This window comes from Chiloscyllium plagiosum, unplaced genomic scaffold (genome assembly GCF_037043375.1).
Source record: "Chiloscyllium plagiosum isolate Xiang-an unplaced genomic scaffold, Cpla_swu_hap1 HiC_scaffold_18, whole genome shotgun sequence".
NCBI classification, from domain to species: domain Eukaryota; kingdom Metazoa; phylum Chordata; class Chondrichthyes; order Orectolobiformes; family Hemiscylliidae; genus Chiloscyllium; species Chiloscyllium plagiosum.
This window is the reverse complement of record NW_028270156.1, coordinates 55,650,020-55,672,754: the sequence shown is the minus strand read 5'-3', so window position 1 is coordinate 55,672,754 and position 22,735 is coordinate 55,650,020. Positions and strand designations below refer to the sequence as shown.

General features: G+C 40.8%; 1 pseudogene across 1 annotated transcript in view; it reads left to right on the top strand.

Moving 5' to 3' along the window:
* Positions 1-16,099, top strand: part of LOC148146981 (general transcription factor II-I repeat domain-containing protein 2A-like) — a 28,142-nt pseudogene extending 12,043 nt beyond the window's left edge. The window contains exon 2 of the transcript XR_015760193.1: positions 14,549-16,099. The product of XR_015760193.1 is annotated as a general transcription factor II-I repeat domain-containing protein 2A-like (transcript). The remainder of the gene's footprint in view (positions 1-14,548) is intronic.
* Positions 16,100-22,735: the final 6,636 nt, after the last annotated feature.

Sequence of the window (22,735 nt, the reverse complement as noted above, 5' to 3'; positions counted from 1 at the left end):
AAAGCTAGTGGCAATGATTAGTGTCAGTGATCTAGTGACGACTAGTTGATATTAACAGGTACTACCACATTAACAGTTGTAAGACTGTTTCTCCTAACCATCTACATGAGTTCAGGGCTGACATTTGTAAGCAACAACCAACACCAAAGTGCTCCAACCCTGTTGGAGTACAATAAATGCAATGGTGAAGGAAAATTTGTGAGTACCCTCACTGTGAAAAATATAGTTGCCACAATTGATTCAGTTAAAAAATGATGCAGAATAGCTCCAATCTAGTAAAATAATATTTTGGTAAAGCAAAGGCAGAAACACTGAAACGTTCACTGTGTTATTGAGGCCTTACCTGTGTCCAGACATTGGTTGATTCTGCCATCTTGCTTTTCAGAAATGGCATAAAAGTAACAAAAGAGGTGCACATGATATCCATCTAATCTGTCTTTTGGTGCAAATCTAGACACAGACATGATTCTTCTATCTTGAAAGCAGCAACAATAAAAAGGAACAAGAAGAGAAGCCAAGAAATAAAACAGAAAAGGCCTAACTTTGAAATATCAATGATTTTATATTGGTATTTAAAAAGCATAGAGCTACAAGTTAAAAATAGAAAGCAAACACCTGTCAGGATGTTAGTTATTTAAAGAAAGTAATAGTTGATAAGGAATGGCAGACAATGCAACTCCTTATTGCTTTGAGAAATGAAGGATTAAGAAAAATAAATTCCTTGGGATTTCTAATGATGGCGTCAAAGATCCTGACAAAAATGTCCTCTTTTAAAAGCTCAATTTAAAGCTCAAGTTAATGTAAGGAACACAGGTTTGAGTTCATGTTGTACTGGCAGTAGGTGAAACAATCAAACAATTTGTAGACAGGTGTTTACACAGGTACAGAATATGACTTGACCAAAGTTGACTTAGCTTATGGAACCTGGTTATTGCCTCCAGACCCATTAAATTCTACAGAAAAGCATTTTTAGACAAAGCCAAACAGTATATCATTGATATACTGTTAATTGAAAAGCATACATTCAAAGCCATTGTAGCAAGCAAGAAGCATTTATGGGTGCTTGACTCTACAACAAATATTCAAACCATCTTCAGTAAAATATCCAAATATTTTATGAGATGTGGTTAATCTCACTCAACAAAGCAGTGTCCAAATTTTCAGGCACAAGCTATGTTATACAAAAGGATATGGTGCTAAAATGTGTAAGAAATCCAAGTGCCCAGAGATACCCAAAGGACAACACAATGCTGCACTGCAGCACATGAAGAAGAGGAACCAAGCAGCAATGGCAAAGGCATTTCCAAACTGACATTCATATAGCATAATCATGCCAATGAAGTTTAGGGATATTTGCATCTGCAGTGTTTACAGATTCCAGGCGGACAGTGCATGTAATCAGTTTGGCGTATCTCATGGACCCCATCAGAAAGGCTGAAATCTTTACATCCGTCCAAATAATATGGACTATTTATCTAGAGAGTCGAGAGTGTGGTGCTGGAAAAGCACAGCAGGTCAGGCAGCATCCAAGAAGCAGGAGAAACAACATTACAGGCAAAAGCCCTTCATCAGGAAGCCCATCATCTGCTCCTCAGATGCTGCCTGGCCTGCTGTACTTTTCCAGTACCACACTCTCAACTCTGATCTCCAGCATCTGCAGCTCTCATTTTCACCCTGTTTATCTGGAGACCCAGGTAGTGTTCTAGGGACCTGGGTTTAAATTCAGTCACAACAGCTGGTGGAATATAAATTCAATAAAAATTTGGAATTAAGTGTCTAATAATGACCATGAATTCATTGTCGATTATTGGAAAAACATATCCTTACCTGGTCTGCCCTAAGTGTGACTTCAGATCTACAGTTAATGTGGTTGACTCTCAATTGCCCTCCTGGGCAATTAGGGTTGGGCAATAAATTCTGGCCCATGAATGATTTTTTTTGAACTGTCAAATTGTGTCAAACCAACCTAAGCCAAAACAATTTATTTGGATAAAGTTATTTGTCAAACAATATTAGATGAGGTCCTGCAGAAGATGCCTGCACTACAAAACAAAGGTGAATTACAAGTACTTCTTCAACTTTTTGTCCACATATATTCTGAATTTTGCAAACAAAGTCTCTCCTCATCAAGATCTCATCCATTAAGGTACTCTATACAGAGAACAAGAAGATCACCAGCATATTTTTAATTTTCAAAAATGTTTTAACTTTCAACTAGTGTGTTCTTCAATATTATGATCTTTCCACAAACTCACCATGTTGAATATAGACGCATTGGGGCATGTCTATTAGAGGACATCAACCCCATTGCATTTGATTCCAAAGTCTTTATGACAGCTCAGGAAAACAACTCCAATATTGATCAAGAAACTCTTGCTCTAGTTTTTGAAATACAAATGCTTCACACGAACTTATTCATTAAGTACTTCACTGGTCACAAATTGGAAAGGAATAGTGAAAGTTACTCATAAGTTCATCTCCACAATTCCAGCTTGTTAAGATCCAACGTTAAAACTGATACTTTCCATGGCAAATAATACTATCGCATTCTGGTGACTAATGACTTCACCAATTTCCCTTTTGTGTCTCCTCTTCACTGCCCTCAGGCTGACAGTCTCACAGAACATGCTGTTTGTGCTGTAGATTCCATCGTAGTCAAGTGTAAAGTGACTTGCTAAGATTTTTAAAGGCTATGCTAAATCCATGTCCCTCAAGACAACATTTACCCTTACTATCAGTTCTCATATTGAGAAAACAGTTCCAGACAGTTCTTCCCTCACAAGTTTACAACGTATCGTTTGAAAGGAGAGATAAAATAATACATGAGTATAATCAATGTGCATGCAGACAGTTATCCCAGCTTGAACCTGGATAAAGTATGGGAATTTGAGAGTTTCACAAAACACATGAGTTTGTGGAACTATACTAAATTGTTGTGTCCAGACAATGTCATACAATGGTGTAACAAACAATGGTCAAATAGTAAGTGATATACCTGGCTGCATATAATCAATCACTCATCACACAGAATGACAAGTCAGACGCTGAAAGTATCATTCCAATGACAACTCAATGTCAAGTAACATGTATTCATCTATGATAACAGATAGTGAATTGCAGAATGAAGTGACACAGCCTCTGTGTAAGGACTGGATTTGGTTGTGTTGTATGTCCATCTATGCATCCTTTTAAGATGTCAAAATAGTGTATTTATAGGTATCTTTGTACATGTCTCTTCAAAAAGTGTTTCTATCCTTTCAAGAAGTAAGAGGGAATATTGTATTACTGAATAGATCCGAGAAAGATATTGTAGCTTTCAGACAGATGATGCGTTACGTTCCAATATAAAAGTCCTTGCCTCACCTTCAGTAGTCACAAGGCAATTGAGTCAGTTCAGTGGGTAATGAATCAGTTAGCCATGCATAGTGTTCCTGTTAAGTAGTATCACTGTAAACATCAGTAAACTTAGAACCTAGACTCTGTGTAAGGCTTAGATCTTACAATTAATTAAGTGTAAATAGTTAATGTTGTTAATAAACTTTAAGACACCTGTCTCAACAAGAACCCAGTAAATGTCACATGAGCTAATTTATAGGGAAACATTCAGATCATTTCACATTGGCAATCTTGTTTGACCCAAAGAAACACATCACTCACCACCCTCAGTGTAACCTCCATGTGGTGTTCAACTTCTTAGGTGGTTATCGGCAGATGGTTTGCTGGCCATTTTGACTTGATTCCATGAGACTCCATGGGATCCACAGTTAATGTTGAGAACTCCCAGCGCAACTCCCTTCTGATAGTATATCATTGTTAAAGTGGGACATGACATAGCCAAGGATGGTGATAGTCATACCATTGCCTGTAAGGTAAGATTCTGTGAAAATGACTGTATCAGTTTGTTGCTTCAGTAGTCTGTTGGAAAACTCTTCCAAATTTGGTACAAGACTTCTCAGGATGGAGAGATTTGCCATTGTTCTTTCTGGTGCCTATAATGATGCCAGATGGTCCATATGATTACATTTTTTCTTTAGAATTATAGCTGTTTGATACATTTGAGTACCTTGCTAGGCCATTTCAGAGAGCAATTTAAAGTCCAGTATCTCTGTGCACACCCCTTAAACTTGTACTATTTAGTTCACATTGCCTCTCCTTATTCCTCCTACCAAAATGTGGAGCCTCACACTTCTCTGTGAATGATCTCATCTCCCATGCGTCTGATTGATTTACCATTCTACCTTTGTCCTCCAGAAGTCTGTTACTGTCCTTCTCATTGTTTACTGTAACTCCAAGTTGTATAGTTTGTTCCAAGTTTGGAGTATCTGCGTTCTTCAAAAATTTGTAGTATATCCAAATCCAGATCATTAATAGATATTTTAAAAGTGTACTAATCCTTACAGAGTGTTCCTGAGGGTCTTCTTTCCAACCTGATAAACATTCGCCACTACTCCATATTTTCTATCCTTAAAGTAATTTTGTATTCAAATTGCCACTGTTGCTTTATTAATAACAAGTCTATTTGCCTTTTGAAAGTCATATACCCTGTATCAATAACAATACCTTCATTAACTTCATCAAAGAACTCAACTGAGTTAGTCAAAAATGATTTCAATATATGTTTTAACTTACATTTATTGCCTTACATTTTTTTTTATATACCAAGTAATTCTGTCCTGGTTTATTGCCAAAGGTTTCTTCACTATCAATGTTAGGGTCAATGGCCTGTAATTGCCTTGTTATTCCCTTTCTCATTTTAATCCCACAGTTCTCTGCCACTATACCTGATTATAGAATCCATACTGAGTGGAAGCAAACCATTTGGCCCATTGAGTCCCCAATGACCATCAGAAGAACATCCCACCCAGACCAGCCCTCCACCCTATCCCTGTAACCCTGCATTTCGCATCACCAATCCACCTAACCTACACATGCTTGGACACAATGGGCAATTTAGTATGGCCAATCTGCCTAACCTGCACATCTTAGCCTGTGGGAGGAAACCCAAGCACCCAGAGGAAACCCCCGCAGATATGGGGAGAATGTGTAAACTCCATTCAGACAATCATGTGAGAGTGGAATCAAACCCAGGTCCCTGGCCCAATAAGACAGCAGTGCTAATCATTGAGCCATTATGCCACCTTCCACTGAGTCATTATATTGCTTTCCCTGATATCCAAGGAGGGTTTCAGGATTGTCGTCAATGTCTTCACAATTTATACCTTACAATAACTTAGGATGCATACCATCTAGCCTCTTCAACTTAAGGGCTGGCAACCATTTATGTGCATTCTCTTTACCTGATTTTAACTTAGCTAGTTTTGCTGCTGCCTCCTTTTTTACGGTCACTTTGGCAACACTCTTTTCTGTAACAAAGGAAGATGCAAAATATTACATCAGCAGTGCCTATTGTCTCCTTTTTGGACTATCCTTTTCCTATTTAATGTACATGAATAATTTTGGGCTCCCTTTCATGTTCACTTCTGATCTATTATCACACTCTCTCTTCCATTTCCTTCTTTAGGGTGCCATGATGCATTCTACATTCAGCTTTGTTCTCTGCTGTGATGTGAACCTTATAATTGTGGCAAGACTCTTTTTTTGCCTCATTTTAAACTCTTTATCTTTGACCACTGGGGGAGCTCCAGCCACAGTTGCTCTTCCTTTCACTTTTATGGGATCATCGATTTTTGACTCAGTTCATAAGACAGGTTCCTTTGCAGCTCACTGAAATACACCAATTTTGAATGTCATTCTATTACTCCTGCCAGAATATGTATGTCTTGGGGGCCCCAGATGTATATGATGGACTCTGTGGAAAACTATCTTTATAATACTGTTTTGGGCCTGTACATTAGAGTAAGATAACATAGAAGGTTACCATACTCAAGGTATAGTACCTCACTAAGTGTCAGTGACTTCCGAAGAGGAGGTATGAAAATGGGAAAAAAATAGGAGGTGAAAGAAGAAAGGGCCTTTTGTACAATGCCTATGTGAACAATACGGCTTTGGATTACAACTAGCTATTCTATATCATATTTAATAGAAAATGAGCTTATCAACCTGAGGATGTGAGGTAACCCTTCATGTCAATCTTCTAAAATAGCAGAGTACAAACCAAAAATAAACACAATCCAGATCCCCAAGGACGTTGAACAAAAAGCTTTGTTACTGAGAGATGCTGGAATGAACAACTGGGTCAGATAGAAAACTATTAGTCCAAGATTGATGCCACAAGAGATCAATAAATAGTCTTAACCTCTTCTATGAAGTTGTAACCTAATCTGAATTTCTCCAGGGTACATAACAACCATTTTCATTTGAATCTAAGATGGACTTTCTTTGCCTACAATGGAGCTGCAAATCCTAGCATTCCTTTAGCAATAATATTCTTATTCATTCTTGAAATGTGGATATTGTTGATAAGGTTGGCATTGACGGTATAGCACTTCCCTGATTCCAACAAAATCCAATAGCCTCATGGTCACTTTTACCAACTTTTTATTTTCAGATTTTATAACTTAAATTCAAATTCAAAAAATTGGACAGTGGGATTTGAACCCCTGTCTCATTGTTAATCCAGGCATCTAGATTACTAGGGGAAAGTGAGGTCTGCAGATGCTGGAGATCAGAGCTGAAAATGTGTTGTTGGAAAAGCGCAGCAGGTCAGGCAGCATCCAAAAAGCAGGAGAATCGACGTTTCGGGCATGAGCCCTTCTTCAGGAATCATTCCTGAAGAATGGCTCATGCCCGAAACGTCGATTCTCCTGCTCCTTGGATGCTGCCTGACCTGCGCTTTTCCAGCAACACATTTTCAGATCTAGATTACTAGTCCAGGGTACACAATCAATACAATATTGTATCCAATTTAATAAAAATCATTTTGCAATTATTGATTAATGTCTGTTTTTATTAAAATTCACTCACTTAATGTTGAATATTACCTCTCACCAATATCACTCCTTCAATAATACAATTGCTAACCTCGATGATAAAATGTCAATATTTTGTTGCAGCATTAAAATCTGAATGGTGGCAGCCTTCTGTCTTCTAGGAAGATGGTTTGTGCCATTGTGGTCAACTCTGTGTTAAACATGTGTGATTCAGGAGTCCCACTCTGACTATCCTTGTCATATTTGCTGCAGATGAAAACAGTGAGCTGAGAACCAGCACAATTCGCTGGCCTGTGCCTTCTTCTCAGCCAGCTGGAGGAGTAAATTATTTAGTGCCTTAATGTTTTGTAAAACAACTGTAGAATTGATGATGTGTATCATATCTCCACTGCCCATTCTCGATCCAAATCCCTTGACAGCTTGACCTATGTGTTGTGAAAATTTCAATTGGATAAGTATCCAAATTCTTTTGGAGGAGAAATTCTAAAGTCCATTTTTCAATGGAGAAGTACCTCTCGCTCTAATTTAAGTGCTCGCATCCTTATTCCAGATTTCCTCACCCACTCAAATCTCTGTATCTGACCCCTATCAAATCCATTCATCATCTTAAACAGTTAAATCACTCCATGATCTTATGCACTCAGTTAAATACAAATTAGATTAGATTAGATTTATATTAGATTAGATTCCCTACAGTGTGGAAACAGGCCCTTCAGCCCAACAAGTCCACACCGACCCTCCGAAGAGCAACCCACCCAGACCCATTCCCCTACATTTACCCCTGCACCTAATACTACGGGCAATTTAGCATGGCCAATTCACCTAACCTGCACATCTTTGGACTGTGGGAGGAAACTGGAGCACCCGGAAGAAAACCACGCAGACACGGGGAGAATGTGCAAACACCACACAGTCAGTCACCCAAGACTGGAATCGAACTTGGTATATTTAGTTGCACATTTTTATTTGCTTACAATCGTAGCTATTGTACTTATACTTGACAAAAACTATGCAACAGTATATTTACACTTTTTTGCAAAGGTGGGATGTTAGAAAAAGTAATGCCCTTCTACTGCTAATCATTATAGTATTATATTTTCTCCATTACCAAATTTCCATAAAAAGTAGATGCAAGTACAAAATTATCAACATTATTTAATAATAACTACATTTTTTACTAAATTTAGTGGAGAAAATTATATCCTCTAGTGTAACAATCTAGAAGGTCTAATATAATTTTACTAGATATAGTGTAGAGTTCCCTCTATTTTGCTGTAAAAGTATGCCTCGAGCAATCCAAAGAGAAGAACAATCTGTTGAAATTACTTAGGATGGCGCAAATAAATGTTTTATTTGGCCAGCAAGCCAAAATAGGCTTGACCAAATTCAACAAGAACAAAAGAGTGACCAAGACTGTTACCATTCACCAATATTGTGCTGAAGGTGACAGGATCAAAAATCCAGTGAGTTGCCGAAGAACACACAGAATGAGCATCAACACCATTTCACAATTTTGGTTATTTTTTGGTCATAGTGAAAAGACTGGTTATTCCAATTTTCCAACTTGGTAAAGCCACTGCACAAACCTCATTTTTCACTACTCAGGCTAAAAGTGAAATAATTTAATTGAACTGAATTATTTAATGCTGCAGGGGCTCATTCACTGAAGAACTGAGTTGAAACTTCTTGAATGTATTTAATGTTGGACTTTTAACTGCTCACTAAATTTGAAAGACCCAATTCTGGGTGTTTATTTCAAAATTACAGAAATGGATCGGTAGCCATTCATTTCATTCATATATGTTGAATAAGTGCTACAAAATTGTAGATCCTGTAATATTTGCAGTATCAACATTTATTTTCTTGATCTTAATATGAATAGAAAATTTATCTGAAACATTCATTGTTTTGGTAACATGTGAATAGTTCAGTTAATGGCCCATCCTGAACTGATGTAGGTATGGAAATTATGTGCCAATGCACAAGTTAAGCAAGAGTTTTGAATGATTTTGCCTTGAAAAAGGTGAAGTATATTCTAGTCATCATAATTCCTTCTCCAGAAAAGTGTGACATTTTGATATGTTGTAACGTGATTAATAAAATTATAGGAGGAAGTTGTTCATTACATGAATGAATAAATTGCAAATGTTCTTTTATTGAACAGATGATAATTTTAAATTGTTGGCATCATAATATCATGACAATTACTACATTAGTGATTTCTATATTCCTGATGTTCACCTAGGTACATCACAGTATCAGAAGAATGCGGAAGCTTTGGAGAGAGTGCAGAGAAGATTCACCAGGATGTTGCCTGCTCTCGAGGGCATTGGCTATGAAATAAAATGTTAAAAAGACGAGGACTGTCTTCACTGTAAAGACAATGGCTGAGAGGAAATCTGATAGAAGTCTACAAAAGTATGAGAGGCATAGATAGGGTAGATAGTCAGAGGGTTTTTCCCAGGGTTGAAGTTTCAATTAAAAGGGGGCACAGCTTCAAAGTGAGAAGCCGAAAGTTTAAGGGAGATATGCGAGGGACATTTTTCAGTTGACTCAGCAGATAGTGGTAGAAGCCTGGAACACACTGCCAGAAGAGTTGGTGGAAGCAGGCATGTTGGTGACCTTTAAGAGGCATCTGGATGATTACACGAATAGGGAGGGAATAGAGGGACACAGACCAAATAAGAGCAGAAGGTTTATTTTTTAGTTTAGTTGGGGCATGATGACTGGCACAGGTTTGGAGGCTGGAAGGGCTTGTTCCTGTGCTGTAAGTCTCTTTTGTTCTTTGTTCTTTTGTAAGATCATAACTGGCTATGATAATTTTAATATATGCTGTGCATGGAATGTAAGCAGAATGATTGATGTGCTGTTACAATCTATTAGTATTTATTCATTATTATTTTATATAGAATACCATCACACAGAGGGTGGTGCGTGTACGGAAAGAGCTGCCAGAGCAGGTATTGGGGACTGGTACAATTACAACATATAAGAGTCATCTGGATGGGTATATGAATAGGAAGGTTAGGAGGTTTACCGGCCAAATGCTGCCAAATGCAACTAGATTAATTTAGAATGGCTGGTCAGCTTGGACAAGTTGGACCAAAGGGTCGGTTTCTGTGCTGTACATCTCTATGATTCTATGAACAGCATTAAAAAAGATTTTTCAGCCAGAGACATATGTGATGTTTTCCCAGCTGGCCAATCCTGGTACCTTGTGCAATTTATGACTTCCACCGCAATGTGGTACTTTGTAAGAGTTGCTTGAGGGAGCTCACTGGTACCAATCCTGCTTTGCCTTTGCTTTGTCTTCAGGCTACTGGTGTATAGTACTAGTTGAGGATACACAACCGTATTGACATAGTTTTTTTTAAAATTATTTGATAGCATGAGGTACAACTACATTGGTCAGGCATAATCACTAGGACCTTAGGGAGTTGATACAGATACAATTGCTGACCCTGAACATGCAGGCAGAACTCTTAATTTCCACTCACTGACTGTGTGGGACTTCAAAAGAATGGGTGCAGCCAACATAATATGAAAGTTAACTCCTTCAGAATGACAACCTTACATGATATTACCCCATCCAAGACTTTTTCTCTATACTTTACCCATTTTACAATCCTGTTCAAATATGTTACATTTATTACTACCCCAAATTTTTAACTTCATAAATGCAGGCAACCTGGAAGTTTCATACTTTTCCCTGAATGCACTCCATTTGGACTCAGTTGAGAACTGTTGACCCTGGTTCAGACTTGTAGATTATTTCTCTGCCAGGGATCAAATGAATCCCTTGAGGGAAATCAGGAGGGCAAAAATGGAACATGAGAAAGCTTTGGCAGAATTAAGTAGAATCCAAAGAGATTCTACAAGTATATTAAGGACAAAAGAGTAACTAAGGACAGAATAGAACCCCTTAAAGATCAATGAGACTGTCTATGTGTGGAACCACAGGAGACGAGTAAGACATTAAAGAAATATTTTGCATCAGTTTTTACTGTGGAAAAAAACATGGAAGCTAGGGAACTTAGGAAGTAAATAGAAATATCTTGAAAAGAAAGCACAATACAGAATTGGAGATACTGGAGGTTTTAAAATTGAAAAATGTCAATACGTCTCTTGGACCTGATCAAGAGTATCCCAGGACATTATGATAAGCTGGGGGGGAATTGTGGGGACTGCAGCAGAGATATTTGTCTCATCAGCAGCCACATGTAAGGAGGCAGAAGATTGGAGGGTGGCTTATGTTGTGTAATTATTTAAGAAAGGGTACAAAGAAAAGCCAGGGAACTACAGACTGGTGAGCCTGATGTCAGTGATGGATAAGTTCATGGAGAGGATTCTGAGCCAGGATCTCCACGCATTTGGAAAGACAAGGACTGATTAGGGATGGTCAGCAGGGCTTTGTGCATGGGAAATCGTGTCTCACAAACTTGATTGAATTTTTTTGAAGAGATGACTAAGAAAATCGATGAAGGCAGAGTGATAGATGTTGTCTACATAAACTTTAGCGAGACCTTCAACACAGTTCCCCATGGTAGACTGGATATCGCAGGAACATAGTTCCTCGAAAGTGGCATCACAGGTAGACAGGGTGGTGAAGAAGACATTTGGCACGCTTGCAAAGTACAGGACTTGGGATGTCATGGTACAGCTGTATAAGACAGTGATAAAGCCTTATTTGGAGTACTGCATACAATTCTGAATACCCTCCTTTAGGAAGAACATTATTAAACTGAAAAGGGGGCAAAAATGATTTACAAGGATGTACCAAGACTGGAGAATTTGAGTTATAAGGAAAGGCAGGAATGGTTGGGACTTTTTTCCATTGAGCATCGGAGGCTGAGGGGTAACCTTTTTGAAGTTTATGAAATCACGAGCATCATAAATAAGGTGAATAGCAAAAGTCTTCTTCCCAGGATAGGGGTGTCTATAACTAGAGGGCGTAGGTTTAAGGAGAGAGGGGAAAAATTTAAAGAGGATCTTGAGGGGCAGTATTTTCATACAGAGGGGGTGCCTATATGGAACAAGCTGTCAGGGGAAGTGGTAGATGCAGGTACAGTTACAACATCTAAAATAATTTTTTTTCTCTCAGAGGGCATAATCTTTGTGGGCAATTGTTTGTATTCATTCATGGGATTGGGCATTACCAGCTAGGCCAGGATTTACTGTTCAGAGTCAACCATATTGCTGTGGGTCTTTTGTCACATGTAGGTCAAATCTGCATCACGTCCATAAATATTCATTCCATGCATCACTGATGCTTAATAGCAGCAGTGTGTACCATCTACAAGATGTACTGCAAATGTCGCCAGTGTTCCTTCGACAGTATGTTCCAAATCCACAAACACTACCAAGTAGAAGAACAGGGCAGCAAATACATGTCAACCAGTAAATGCAGTCAAGAGTGTGGTGCTGGAAAAGCACAGCAGGTCAGGTAGCATCCGAGGTGCAGGAAAGCCAATGCTCCAGGCAAACGCCCCCCACCAGACCCAGGCTGGGAGCCTCGGGAGTGGAGAGACAAACTCGAGGAAGGTGGGGCTAGGGGAAAGGCAGCCGAGAGCGCAATAGGCGGACTGAGGTGGGGGCAAAGGTGAGGGGATGGTGAAGTGAATAGGCGGGAAGGAAGGCGGACAAGCAGGCCATGGGGGCGGCACCGAGCTGGAAGTATGGAATGGGGGCAAGGTGGGGAGAGGGGAAACGAGGAAACCAGCGAAATCCACACTGATGCCATGGGGCTGAAGGGTCCTGAGGCAGAAGATGAGGCGCTCCTCTTCCAGGCAAGGGTGTCGCAGAGATGCTCTCTTCAGATGTTGTCAATGCATCTAGCCTTCTTAATCCTTTAGCTTTTGTATTATCTGACTGAATCTATTCTGCATCACTCCAAGGCCAATACACCTTCCCGAGTAGAGTAGTGCTCCAAGCTAAACAGATATCTGAGCAGCTGTAACATAACTTCCACACCTTTGTATACCTGCCTACTTGAAAGACAGATCAACATTTAATTAGCTTTTCAAATTATTTTTAATATACTGTTCGTCGCACCCAAACTGTCTTGACAACACTGTGCCCAGCATTGTGTTGGAGGTCAGGCTGGAACATATAGCAAACAATTTATTTCATAGCAAACAAGTCAATCAACTCATCAAATAAAGTTTATTTAATCAGCACTCTGCAACAAACAGTCAAGAGACTAAATAAATCTCCATGAGCTGGTTGAATTCAAACGCCTGACCAAAATTACTTCAACATCTCCCAATTAAAGCCTGGAGCCTGGTTATATCTCCAGCAATTGCAAGAAGTGAAGGATAGTAAGTTATTGTGTGATGAAAAGTATGTGATTTAAATATTAATAGCATTTTTAGAGTCTGAATTTCAAAATGATTGAATATAGGTGTTACTTATTTTATGAAGGTTTTTTTTTCAAAAGTAGTTCTTCCAGAACAGTGACCCATTCAGTATGTAACCGAGAGCAGGGAATTGCTGAAGTGTTAATGGATAATTATTTAGACTATGGTGGTTCATGACAGATAGAGTAAACATTGAAAGTCATTAGTTTGTTTTTATTTTATTGTGATCAAGATTTTATTTGAGTTTGTCAAACTTAAAGATTAAGAATTTTTGGACAATTTGGAGAAGACCTGACTGTGGTCAGAAAAAGTACAGTCTCTCTCCTGGAAAGGAGATTTTTTCCAGTGCACTTAAAGGGATAGCTTACCTCTGTTGAAAATTTTAGCTTATGCAACATTCATAGCAGGAATATATGGTTAGGAATCTGCAGGTTAGACACTGAGAATGCTAAGATTCTAGCCTTAATCCTTTAGCCTTTGTATTATACTGCTGAAGCTGCTCTGCAACCCTCCAAGGCCAATACAACTTCTTGAGGTGTGATGCCCAGAACAGTGCAGTACTCCAGCTATTGTCTAATCAGACCCCTGAACAGCAGTAACATAACTTCCAAACCTTAGTATACTTGCCCTCTTGAAAGAGAGACCAACATAAAAGACTTTGCTTAGGCCGTACTTAGAGTATTGTGTTCAATTCTGGTTGCCATGTTACAGGAAGGATGTGGAGGCTTTGAAGAGAGTGCAGAACAGGTTTTCCAGGACTCTCCCTGGATTAGAGGGTATCAGAGTTGCCAACTAAGGGGGATTATTGCTCATAAAATACCTTATTAACAGCACAATATGTCTCATTAATATACAGCCTCATATCTTACCACATGTGCTAAACAAAGTAAACTCAAGAAAACCCAAAGTGAAATGATTGGTCACTTTAGCCCACTGCTTGCTCTAAAGCAGACCTGGGCATTTTATGGCCCGTAGGCCATATCCGGCCCTTTGGTTGTTCCTGTCCGGCCCACATGAGGTCAATCTTAAATTAGAACATAAATACGTTTTCATTTATGCTATGCACGCAATACAACTGTGTTGCTTTTGTTTTGAAAAGAATGCTTTTTTTATTTACGTATGGACGCACATGCGCGTGTATTTGCGTGCCTGCATGAACAGCTAAAAGTAATGCTTGCTGGCCAGCCCTCAAAATGTCAGCTCACGCCAAGACAAGTTATGTCATATCCCACAAAATCACCAGAAACAGTAAACCGTTTTCTGATGGAGAGTTTATTAAAGAGTGCTTGTTGGACTCTGCAGAACTAATATGCCCGGAGGAAAAGGAGGCATTTGAGAATGTGCCCCTCTCCCGACGCACTGTAATGAGAAGGATTGGGGACATCGTGAGAAATCTGGAGCTTCAGCTGCAGCACAGAGCAGTCAACTTTGACTTTTTTTCCTTGGCTTTGGATGTGAGCTTTGATATACGTGACACAACCTAGCTACTCATCTTCGTACGTGGGATAACTATGGACTTTAAAATCACGGAGGAGCTAGCAGCCATGCAGTCAATGAAAGGAACAACAACTGGTAATGATTTGCTCACGGAGGTAAATGCATGTTTGGACACATTGGGACTAAAATGGGACCAGCTGGCGGGTGTGACAACAGATGGTTGTTCAAATCTAACGGGAAAAAATGTTGGACACTTAAAGAGAATGCAGGATAAAGTGACAGAAGTTGACCCTGAACAGAAATTGGTATTTTTGCATTGTATTATAAATCAGGAAGTGTTGTGTAAGTCAATGTTAAAAATTAATCATGTGGTTGATGTTGTAACTAAAATAGTTAACTTCATCAGGGCAAGAGCTTTGAACCACAGGCAGTTTGTTGCACTTTCGGAGGAAAATGAGACTGAACATCGTGACATAGGCTACCACACAGCTGTCAGGTGGCTCAGCCTGGCCAAAATGCTGAAAAGTGTATGGGACCTGAGAGAAGAGATTCAAGATTTCTGTGTGAAGAAAGGGAATGGCATTCCACAGCTTTCAAATGCAGACTGGATTGCAGACCTTGGTTTTGCTGTTGATGTGACTGCACTTATGAATGAACTAAATGTGAAACTGCAGTGCAAGGGCCTTTTTGTGCATGAAATGTACACTTGGTGAAGGCTTTTATGAGAAAGTTGCAGCTTCTCTCAAGCCAAATGGAGGACAACATTCTCACCCACTTGCCAACATTGAAGGAAGCCGCACCTTCAGCTGATCACCTCCACAGGTACTCATCTATGTTAGAAGCACTGCATGGTGAATTTTCAAGGCAATTTCAAGACTTTAAAACGGTTGAGAATGAAATGCACATGACTTTTTCCCCATTTACATGCAATGTGGAGAATGCACCTAGTGATGTTCAGTTTGAACTCATTGACCTGTAGTCTGACACACTTCTGGCAGAGTACTTTAGGTCAGTCTCACTGCTTGATTTTTAATCTTCCCTCAAAGAGGAGAACTTTCCACACATGAGGAGGCATGCTCAGAAGATTCTAGTCCTCTTTGGATCTACCTATATATGCGAAGACATTCTCAGTGATGAAGTTCAACAAATCCAAATACAGATCCTCTATCACTGATGATCATCTCTCAGCTGTCCTTAGCATATCCACCTCAGACATTCAACCAGAATTCAGTGCACTTGTTCAAGCCCAAAACATACTGGATTTTTCTCACTAAACAAGTAAAATGAACTAAAAAACATCAAAAGCACTTATTGCTTTTTGTATAGAGTTGTTTGTTGTTTGTAATACTGAACAATAATGAAACAACTTTTCATTATTGGTTTGTGAGATTAACATGTTAAAAATAAAATGAAATACTGAAATTATTGTTTATACTGTTTATTTCTTCTATATTTGACCTACTCCACAATTTAATATCTTTATTGTAACAGAATATCCTTATTCTTTTGATTATAAGTTTCAGTGCAAAACTATATAATTTAGTACTTTTTACAATGGGAGAAAATTAATACTGAGCAGAATTATGTTCAACTTATTGTTGATTCTGCCCTCCAACACAACTCAGGTTTCTCATGTGACCCCTTGGAAGAATTAATTGCCAATCCCTGCTCTAAAGGGACCTCTAGGCACCAACATCTCAGGGCACAATCCAGGGTGTGACGATGATAGCTTTAAGAGTTGTATATGGTTCTGTTTTTTAATAAGGAGAGGTTGAGACAGAGGTGATGAGCAGTCAGCTTCAAGCCAATAAAGTAAACAGCTTGTAAGGCCTTGGGTTTCTGTTTTAAACTGGGAACAGTAGAAGCAGCTTGAATGGGTGCGGTCAAGCTTCCACAAGACCGGGATTTGTAGTTTAGCTTTCAGGAGCAGTTATTGGGGTATTGAAGCTGGATGAGGAAGCTGTTTTCCTCTCTCTCCGTTATAGATAAAAGCTAGGGTTGTCTTCTTGCTAAAAGAAATGCATATCAGAAATCTATTTTACTGACTATTTCTTTCTTAAGGATGTTAGCATAGAACATAGAACAATACAGCACAGTACAGACTCCTCGGCCCTCAATATTGTGTCGACCTTTTAGCCTATTTTAAGATCAAACTAACCCACATGCCCTTCATTGTATTATCTTCCATGTGGGTTATCTTGGGTGGGCGGCACGGTAGTACAGTGGTTAGCACTGCTGCCTCACAGCGCCAGAGACCCGGGTTCAATTCCCGCCTCAGGCAACTGACTGTGTGGAGTTTGCATGTTCTCCCCGTGTCTGCGTGGGTTTCCTCCCACAGTCCAAAGATGTGCAGGTCAGGTGAATTGGCCATGCCCGTAGTGTTAGGTAAGGGGTAAATGTAAGGGTATGGGTGGGTTACGCTTCGGCGGGTCGGTGTGGACTTGTTGGGCCGAAGGGCCTGTTTCCACACTGTAATGTAATGTAATGTAATGTGCCTATTCAAGAGTTGCTGAAATGTCCGTAATGTATTTGACTCTACTACCAACACTGGCAGTGCATTCCACGCACTCACCATTCTCTGTGTAAAGAACCTACCTCTGACTTCTCCCCTAAACCTTGCTCTAATCACCTTAAAATTATGCCCCTTGTGATAGACATTACTGCTCTGGGAAAAAGTCTCTGGATATCCATTCTATCTATGCCTCTCATTATCTTGGACATCTCTATCAAGTCACTTCTCATTTTTTCCTTCCAATGAGAAAGGCCATAACTCCCTCAGCATTACTTCATAAGAAATGCCTTCCAGTCCAGACAGCTTCCTGGTTAATCTCCGCTGCACTCTCTAAAGCTTCCACATCCTTCCTATTATGAGGCAACCAGAACTGAACACAATATTCCAAGTGTAGTCTAACCAGGACTCTATAGAGCTGCAGCATAACCTCACGGATCTCAAACTCAATCCCCCGCTAATGAAAGCTAACACACCATACACCATCTTAATAACTCGATCAACTGGGTTGCAACTTTGAGGGATCTAAGTACATGGACCCCAAGATCCCTCTGTTCCTCCACACGGCCAAGACTCCTGCCTTTAACCCTGTATTTTGTATTCAAATTCGACCTTCCAAATTGAATCACTTCACATTTCCAGGTTGAACTACATCCCTACCACCCTCTGTCTTCTAAGGGCCAGCCAATTCTGTATCCCGACAGACAGGTTTCCCTGCATCCCATGCCTCACTTTCTGAATGAGCCTACCATGGGGAGCCTTATCAAATGCCTTGCTAAACTCCATTACACCACATCCACTGCTCTACCTTCATTAATGTGTTTTATCACATCCTCAAAGAATTCAATAAGGTTTGTGAAGCATGACCTGCCTCTCATAATGCTGTGCTGACTATCTCTAATCTTATGGTTTTCCAAGTAATCATAAATCCTGTCTCTCAAAATCCTCTCCAATAATTTGCCCACCACAGACGTAAGACTGATTGGTCTGTAGTTGTCAGGATTATCCCTTTTCCCTTTCTTGAATAAGGCAATAAATTTGTCACCCTCCAATTATCTAACACTACTCCAATGGACAGTGAGGACGCAAAGATCATCAGCAAAGACACAGCAATCTCTTCCCTCGCTTCCTGTAGCAATCTTGGGTATATCCCACCTGGCCAAGGGGAATTATCTATCCTTATGTCTTTCAAAATTTCCATCACATCCTCTTTCTTAACATCAACCTGTTCGAGCATATCAGTCTGTTTCATGCTGTCCTCACAGACATCAAGGTTCCTCTCAGCATTCATTCAGGACCTCTCCTACCTCCTCCAACTCCAGGCACAAGTTCCCGTCACGACCCCTGATCAGCCATCCTCTTGTTATTCACACAAGTATAGAATATGCTATGGCATTTTATTACATTAGAAAAGAAATTTCTTCACTTCGAGGATCTATACAATCTCTGAATAAGAGGAGGCCACTCAGCCCTTTAAGCCTCCTGCACCATTCATTAAGATTGCGGCTGATCTGATTTTAACTTCAACTCCGCATTCCTGCATATCCCCCGATAATCTTTCATCCCCTCAGTCATTGAGGAATTAACTGCCTCGACCTGAAAAATATTTAAAGGCTCTGCATCCACTGCCTTTTTGCGAGATGGAATTCCAAAATCTCAGCCTTCTGAGAGAGAGAGGTCTCTGTCTGAAATGGGCTACCCCTCATTTTTAGACTATGGCCTTTAGTTCTAGATTATCCTGCAAGAGGAACTGTCATTCTGATCCAAGAGTGCTGTGCCAGCTCAGGAGGGAGCATGGAAATGAAGAAAATCTGACAATGGCATCACCCGGTATAGGGATAGCATGCGTCTTCCATTCATGTGTGTGGGATCTTGCCATGCATTGATTGGCTGTTTGCCACGTCGGGAATAATACTCCATCTTTCATTGATGTGCGTGGGATCTTGCGGTGCACTATTTGTCTGTTTGACATGTCTGGGATGGTGTTCCATCTTCCTTTGATGTTCCTGGGGTCTTGCTATACACGAGGAGAAAGTGAGCACTGCAGATGCTGGAGACCAGAGTTGAAAAGTGTGGTGCTGGAAAAGCGCAGCAGGCCAGGCAGCATCCGAGGAGCGGGAGGGTCGCGTTTCGGGCATGAGCCCTTCAGGAATGAAGAAGGGCTCATTCTTGGAGAGGGGCTTGTGCCCGAGGCGTCGATTTTCCTGCTCCTCGGATGCTACCTGGCCTGGCTATTTTGCCACGTCGGAGAGAGTGTTCTGCCTTCCATTGATGTTTGTGGGAGCTTGCTGTGCACTGTTTGGCTGTCTGCCACACACTGTACACTCCAGTAGTGACAACATGGCAGCATTCCATTGGCTGGAAAGGTTGTGAAAGGCACTATGCAAGTGAAAGTTGACTGGCCGCTTTTTCATGAGCTGAATGGTGGTACTTCTAAAGGGTGTGTGTGTGTGTGTGTGTGTGTGTGAGCGAGCGAGCGAGACAGGCAGAACTTGGCGAGGGGAAGAGGGGAGGTGCTAGGACAAGAAGGGGCATGTGAAGAGCATTGAGAAAAAGGCTTCATTTACATTCAGCAGACAACTTCAATCCAGCCGCACGCAGCCTGACTAAAAGGCTTTGAAAGCAGGAAAGGTAACTTTTTGATCAAGTGCATTCACCTCATGTGCTCCTGCGCTGACATCTGAGCAATTATGTGGGGGCACGTTTGAAAGTGAATAACTGGTGATGTTGTCGAGATGACTGAACAAGGACAGTGTTGTCCACTCTCTGAGGCAAATTGAGAAATTCCAATATGGCTGACTGCCCATTTCTCATTAGTAAGTAAACAATGAGTAGTAAGCACTGTCTTCACATTTACATAGTGTAGGCATGGGGAAATCTAACCTTCAGCAAAATGAAGAGAGGGAAAGCAGAGTGTCAGAGCACATTTTATTTTCTTGTGCAAGGCATTTTAAAAACACGATTGGTAGGAATAGGCCATTCGGTCCTTTGAATCTGTCCTGTCATTCAGTGCAATCACTTTGAACTCCCAATTAAATTCCTTTTCCCACCCTGTCCCCCATCAGATGTAGGAGCAGAAATAGGCCATTTGGCCCATCGAGTGTGCTCTACCAGTCAATGATATCATGCCTAATCTGATCATCCTCAACTCCACTTCCCTGCCTTTTTCTGGGTGGTACGGTGGCACACTGGTTAGCACTATTGCCTCACAGGACCCAGGTTCGATTCCAGCCTCCAGCGACTGTGCAAACTCCACACAGACATTCTCCCTGTATCTGCGTGGGTTTCCTCCGGGTGCTCCGGCTTCCTCCCACAATCCAAAACCATGTGCAGGTCAGGTGAATTGGCCATGCTAAATTGCCCATAGTGTTAGGTGTATTCAAAATATTCAAAAGATCCCACTTATACAGGCTATTGAGGAAGCAAGTTCCAAAGACTCTCGAACCTCTGAAAGAAATATTTCACCTTACTTCCATCCTAAATGGGCAATGCCCCATTTTAAAAAATATGATGGTAACTGTCTGTATGGTGTTTGCACGTTCTCCCCCAGTCTGCATGGGTCTCCCCCAGGGGCTCTGGTTTCCTTCCACAATCCAAACGTGCAGGTCAGTTGGATTGACCATGCTAAATCGTCCAGGGATATGCAAACTTGGTGGATTAGCTGTGGGAAATGCAGGGTTACAGGAATGGTGGGGGGTGGTCTGGGTGGATGCTTTCCAGAAGGTCGACGTGAACTCGATGGGCTGAATGGCGTGCCTCCACACTATCAGAATTTTGATTCCCTATAACTCTTGATTCTCTGACTGAGAAGTGATTGCTGGACCTCTTGCTGAGATACTTGTATCATCGATAGTCACAGGTGACGTGCCGGAAGACTGGAGGTTGCAAACGTGGTGCCACTGTTTAGGAAGGGCGGTAAAGACAAACCAGGGAACTATAGACCGGTGAGCCTGACCTCAGTGGTGGGCAACTTGTTGGAGGGAATCCTGAGGGACAGGATGTACATGTATTTGGAAAGGCAAGGACTGATTAGGGATAGTCAACATGGCTTTGTGCGGGGGAAATCATGTCTCACAAACTTGATTGAGTTTTTTGAAGAAGTAACAAAGAAGATTGATGAGGGCAGAGCAGTAGATGTGATCTATAGGTCAGTGGGCTGAGGGGTGGCAGATGGAGTTTAATTCAGATAAATGCGAGGTGCTGCATTTTGGGAAAGGAAATCTTTGCAGGACTTATACACTTAATGGTAAGGACCTAGGGAGTGTTGCTGTCAAAGAGACCTTGGAGTGCAGGTTCATAGCTCCTTGAAAGTGGAGTCGCAGATAGATAGGATAGTGAAGAAGGCGTTTGGTATGCTTTCCTTTATTGGTCAGAGTATTAAGTACAGGAGTTGGGAGGTCATGTTGTGGCTGTACAGGACATTGGTTAGGCCACTGTTGGAATATTGTGTGCAATTCTGGTCTCCTTCCTATCGGAAAGATGTTGTGAAACTTGAAAGGATTCAGAAAAGATTTACAAGGATGTTGCCAGAGTTGGAGGAGTTGAGCTATAGGGAGAGGCTGAACAAGCTGGGGCTGTTTTCCCTGGAGTGTCAGAGGCTGAGGGGTGACCGTATAGAGGTTTACAAAATTATGAGGGGCAGGGATAGGATAAATAGACAAAGTCTTTTCCCCGTGGTCGGGGAGTCCAGAACTAGAGGGCATAGGTTTAGGGTGAGAGGGGAAAGATATGAAAGAGACCTATGGGGCAACTTTTTCACACAGAGGGTGGTATGTGTATGGAATGAGCTGCCAGAGGAAGTGGTGGAGGCTGGTACAATTGCAACATTTAAGAGGCATTTGGATGGGTATATGAATAGGAAGGGTTTGGAGGGGCATGGGCTGGGTACTGGCAGGTGGGACTAGATTGGGTTGGGATATCTGGTCAGCATGGACGGGTTGGACCGAAGGGTCTGTTTCCATGCTGTACATCTCTATGACTCTATGACTGGTTTATTATTTTGATGGAGTTACGGTTAAGACAATTCTTTTATTTTTATTTTGCCTGTACTTTAACTGTAATGTATGAATAAAGTGTATTTTGCTTCAAGCCTCATAGTTTGACCAAGCAAATTGCAACTGGAATACAACATTGGCACTTAGCTGTAAAATAAGTAAAAGTTAGGGTTCAGGCTATCTCCTTGACATGTTTTGAGAGAGAGTTTGGTCTAATCTATAACAATGGGTTCTGGTCAAATCCATTTTAAATCCACAGATATTGGCTTCAGACTTACGTCAGTCAGTATGAACCCTCATGGCATACCTCATATTCACTTCCAGTATGCTTTTGCACTTCCATGCTGCAGTTCAGTGTGAAACAGCAGTTCTTGTTGTAATGCTGCAGCCAAGGCACTAAATGCTTAGGAACACACATTCAACTGAACCAGACTGCATCTCTTAGCTGTTAGCTTCCTCTGCAGTGCTCACTCACTTGAAGCAAACCCGGATGTTCGTAGTATTCCTGCTGTGCTTTCCCTTTTTGCACTTTAAGCTCTCATTTTTATA